Raw genomic sequence first — 5,629 nt, forward strand, 5'->3', positions numbered from 1 at the left:
GATTCCCGGCATTGCTTCCCGTCTGGCGGCTCACAGCTCAAAAATCAAAACCCAGCGAGAGGCAGTTGCTGGTAGAAGGGGAAAATGCTTTAATCAGAAAAGCCAGCAACCTGGGGAGAAGGTGGACTCATGTCCCGAGACCAACTCTGAAGATTCTGCTCAGCCATGACAGTTTTTAAAGGGGAAAAGGGGGGCATGATCTCAGTTAATCATTGAGATGGGGGGTCAGCTTTGTCACCATCCCACACCACGTACAGGCTTGTCCACTTCTTCTGATTTTCCTTAGACACCATCTTGTTCACAGAAGCTAGGCAAGAGACCTGGCCACCTGCTAATTACTTATTCTTCATTTCTACTTCTTCGATCTCAGAAAGAACCAACAAGTTAGGCAAAGTATTGTGTGATCAGAAGATCTGGAAAGTGTGCTTGGATTGGAGATGAGCAGAGCTTGGGGGCACCTGGTTGAAAGTTAGCTACAATGAAGCTTTGCTGAAATGACAAGAAAGGGGGTTTCCTGCTGAGGGCAGGTTCCTGCAAAAGCTGCTTACAAATCCCCCTGTTAGATATTATTTCATTTCAAAAGGATTAGGGACAAAGGTGCATCTTCTGTAACTTTTTCGTGCTGAGAAAGGGTATTGGGGTCTTAGAGTGGAAGATTTTGACATGGGTCTGTGGCATCTCTTTGCTGACAATTTTAGTGGCCTGCTTATGTATATGAGCAGAGCAAGCTACAATTACTTTGATGCCCACAAAAATATAGATGATCACGAGCGACAGTGTTAATCCCATTCTGTTGAGGCCAGTTCTTGGAGCTCTGCTGGTCATAGACTCAGTGCTGTTCAAGACGGAGCAGCAGGTGTCACAGGTGTAGTCTGGTCATCATGCAGCCAGCTTTTTCCTTCCGGCGGCAGTTACAGTATGTGTAAAACAGCTCAGGGGTGTGCAACAGGCCTGTGACTCAGTTGTCCTCATCATTAGTCACTTGCGTGTGTACTAAGTCACTTCAGTCATGTCCAGCTTTTTGCAACCTTATGGACCATAGCCTGCCAGGCTCCTCTGTCCATGGGACTCGCCAGGCAAGAACACTGGAGTGGGTTGCCATGCCATCCTCCAGGGGATCTTCCCAACCCAGGCATTGAACGTGTGTCTTTTGCATCTCCTGTGTTGGCAGGTAGGTGCTTCACCCCTGGCGCCACCTGGGAAGCCCTTGTTAGCTGCTTGAGCCTGCTCTCTAATGACTCAGGGAAATCTAGGAGACTTGAGATCTTCAAACAAGAGGCAGGTGTCGTGGAGGGGCCTTTGTACTTGGGGACCCCACAGAGCTTTGCTCGGTTCCACTCTGACTCTGGTTGGCAAAGGCAGCGCACGTGGGCAGAGCGTCTCTCCAGGAGCCCAGGTCTGGAGAGAGGAGCAGAGGGGCTGGATCTGCTGTGTGCACTGACCACTGGTCTAGAGGGCAAAGCAGGGACCCGGGCTCAGGTGGCACCTCCTGCTGCTCCTGAGCCCCAAACTTGCTCTCAGCAAGTCCCCCCACCTCTCCTGTCTCTTTCTGCATCTCCGGAAGGGGGCTCAGCTGCCAACTCCACGAGGCCGTCACGAGATTGGAGCCAGAGATGCCCTGACGTCTTTCCCCAGTGCCCACTCCCCTCTCCGCCTGCGCTAAGGTTCTAGAATCTTCTCCTTTCTGTTTACAGGTGACGAGAAGAGATCATTAGCAGAAACAGAGTACAGTTTAAACTGTCCGTTATTTGCATTCACACCTTATGAACCTTGAAGGTCAGTGGTGGTAGAGAAATATGAACTCAACTTAGAATCCTTACAGACAAAAGTCCTGAGTTTTCACAGAAATCAGAGACAATGGTTTAGAGTTGTTATTCATGCTACTGTATTATAACAAGCAGGTTGACATTGATGGGGTCGAAAAGAGTCGGATACAACTGAGCAATTAAGCACAGCACATCCTGACTTAAAGACTTAATAAGTATTAATTTTGTGTTTACAGAGTACATTTACATAGATAATCCCACATGACCTGAAAAACAATTTTGTAATGCAGGAAGGGCAGAAATTAATTTTTCTCAGGGAGTCGGTGATGGACAGGGAGGCCTGGCGTGCTGCGATTCATGGGGTCGCAAAGAGTCGGACACGACTGAGCGACTGAACTGAACTGAACTGAAGTCCATTGAGGGTCAGAAACTTGCTGTGAGTCACACCTAGTAAATGACCACATCAGGACTCCAGACCCCAGATTCGCTGCTGACTCTTCCCTCATCCCAGTGACTTCTTCAGTTCTTACCCATCCGATAGGAAGCATACAAATGTGTATGTGATTGCCATTGTAGGTTAGAAAAAGATATGCAACAGCTCAAATTGTTCCATTGGGTCAACCTGGTTTTTTTTTAGACCTCAAAAGTGTGTGTGTATAAATTCTAAGAGTTCCTAGCATTTATCAAGGAACGTTTCCATGCAAGATAGTATGCTAAATAAGGTGCTGACAGATACTTCCACTAAATCCTCTCAACAACTCTATGAAGTGGGTATTGTTATCTTAGAGAAGAGGACACATTATCAGAGAGGTTAAGTGACTTGCTTAAGGTCATACAGCCACACCACCGACTCAGAGAAGTGTCTGCCTGGCACCAAAGCTCATGTTCTCAGTCCCTGTGCTATTTTACATCAGAGCAGACACCCGTGTTTTTCTGGCACCAGCCCCTATTTCTCACACAACCCCAGCTCCCTAGAGGACCCCCAGTACTAAGGAGGTGTCTTATATGTGTCCTCAGGTAGACCCTCAGCTCTCTTGTCATTTGCCCAGTGGCAGCCTTGCAATTTGTTTCAGTTAGTTCAGTCACTCAGTCGTATCTGACTCTGCGACCCCATGGACTGCAGCACACCAGGCTCCCCTGTCCATCACCAACTCCAAGAGTTTACTCAAACTCATGTCTGTGGAGTCGGTGATGCCATCCAACCATCTCATCCTCTGTGTCCCCTTCTCCTCCTGCCCTCGATCTTTCCCAGCATTAGGGTCTTTTCAAATGAGTCAGTTCTTCACATCAGGTGGCCAAAGCATTGGAGTTTCTGCTTCACCATCAGTTCTTCCAATGAATATTCAGGACTGATTTCCTTTAGGAGGGACTGGTTGGATCTCCTTGCAGTCCAAGGGACTCTCAAGAGTCTTCTCCAACACCACAGTTCAAAAGCATCAGTTCTTCAGTGCTCAGCTTTCTTTATGATTCAGTTCTCACATCCATACATGACGATTGGAAAAACCATAGCTTTGATTAGCTGGACCTTTGTTGGCAAATTTCTGCTTTTTAATAAGCTGTCTAGGTTGGTCATAGAGCTTCTTCTAAGGAGCAAGCATCTTAATTTCATGGCTGCAGTCACCATCTGCAGTGATTTTGGAGCCCAAGAAAAGAGTCTGTCACTGTTTCCATTGTTTCCCCATCTATTTGCTATGAAGCCATGGAACCGGATGCATCTTTGGCTGAAATTCTCTCTGTCACAGTGTCTGTTATAAAGGGGCTACAGAGTCCACAGCCTGGCCCAGACAGCTCTGGGCACATGTAGACTGAGTCATTTGTCAGCTTGTCTGGAAACAAGGAGAAGCCTCCATAAACTTGGGAGGAAAAGCTGTGCAAAGACGTTTAAGGAGGAGAACGAACACCCCACCACCTCCTCTGAGAGTTTCCAAGCAGCCTTGCCCAGGCAGTGGTGGTCAGCCAGGGCGGGGGCCCCTGGCCACGGCAGGCATGCCGCCCATGTGATGTCAGGCCGAGGGTCAGGGGGCTGTGGCTCAGGCCTGGCCACTACCAGCTCTCCAGGCCCCTGCCAGTTTGTCTCGGAGGATGGCTTCCTAATTCCCTTCCAGTCAAGCTCAAACTGATAAAAAAAAATATCTTTTCCACCCACTGCAGTCCTCTTCCCAGGGTCAAGGCCAGAGTGCCTTTCCTTTGTAAGGGATACTGAGCCTGTTCAGTTCAGTTGCTCAGTCGTGTCCGACTCTGTGACCCCATGGACTGTAGCACGCCAGACCTCCCTGTAGTAACCCTCTTAATCTGAATTACTGGATGAATTTTCAGGTGATTTCCTATTGTTCTCAGAGTGTAGGAAAACTAATTTTAAAAAATAATTTAACAACTCTCCTGACTTATTTGTCACCTGGATAGATTTTCTTATTTCATCTTTTTCTCTTTTTTTTAACTTCTCTTTTATTTTCTCTTTTTCATCTTTATTTTAACTATTTGTATGTGTATACGGACCACCTGACCTGCCTCTTGAGAAGTCTGTATGCAGGTCAGGAAGCAACAGTTAGAACTAGACATGGAACAACAGACTGGTTCCAAATAGGCAAAGGAGTACGTCAAGGCTGTATATTGTCACCCTGCTTATTTAACTTCTATGCAGAGTACATCATGAGAAACACTGGACTGGAAGAAACACAAGCTGGAATCAAGACTGCCAGGAGAAATATCAATAAGCTCAGATATGCAGATGACACCACCCTTAGGGCAGAAAGTGAAGAGGAACTAAAAAGCCTCTTGATGAAAGTGAAAGTGGAGAGTGAAAAAGTTGGCTTAAAGCTCACCATTCAGAAAACGAAGATCACGGCATGTGGTCCCATCACTTCATGGGAAATAGATAGGGAAACAGTGGAAACAGTGTCAGACTTTATTTTTCTGGGCTCCAAAATCACTACAGATGGTGACTGCAGCCATGAAATTAAAAGACGGTTACTCCTTGGAAGGAAAGTTATGACCAACCTAGATAGCATATTCAAAAGCAGAGACGTTACTTTGCCAACAAAGGTCCGTCTAGTCAAGGCTATGGTTTTTCCTGTGGTCATGTATGGATGTGAGAGTTAGACTGTGAAGAAGGCTGAGCGCCGAAGAATTGATGCTTTTGAACTGTGGTGTTGGAGAAGACTCCTGAGAGTCCCTTGGACTGCAAGGAGATCCAACCAGTCCATTCTGAAGGAGATCAGCCCTGGGATTTCTTTGGAAGGAATGATGCTAAAGCTGAAACTCCAGTACTTTGGCCACCTCATGGGAAGAGTTGACTCATTGGAAAAGACTTTGATGCTAGGAGGGATTGGGGGCAGGAGGAAAAGGGGAGGACAGAGGATGAGATGGCTGGATGGCATCGCTAACTCGATGGACTTGAGTTTGAGTGAACTCCGGGAGTTGGTGATGGACAGGGAGGCCTGGCGTGCTGCGATTCATGGGGTCTCAAAGAGTCGGACACAACTGACCGACTGAACTGAACGGATGCCTAGTATTTTGCTGTGGCACTCTGGGGCTACCCTGGGGAATTCCTGAAAAAGCACGGGATTTAAAGAGGAACTTGATGAAGACATCAAAGTTGTTTACAACTGTGCGTCACCGATGCAAGAGAGGTGGATTGAAAGTGAGCTTCTAAGTGTCCTGGAGGTTCAACTTTCCATCACACCGGCCCCAGGGTCAGACGTCAAGCAAGAGGTGTCGCTAATATGGAGGTTAGGATAGACAAGGAAAGCAGTAACTTCAGTGTCTTCATTTTAAACACGGGGAGGGGGCCGGATCACAGGACAGAACTCCTCAGACCCCCCAGGCAGAGGGCAGCCCAGTCCCCACCTACCCTGCCAGTCGGG

The sequence above is a fragment of the Bison bison genome, unplaced genomic scaffold, assembly GCF_000754665.1.
Source record: "Bison bison bison isolate TAMUID 2011002044 unplaced genomic scaffold, Bison_UMD1.0 scf7180017864236, whole genome shotgun sequence".
Taxonomy (NCBI): domain Eukaryota; kingdom Metazoa; phylum Chordata; class Mammalia; order Artiodactyla; family Bovidae; genus Bison; species Bison bison.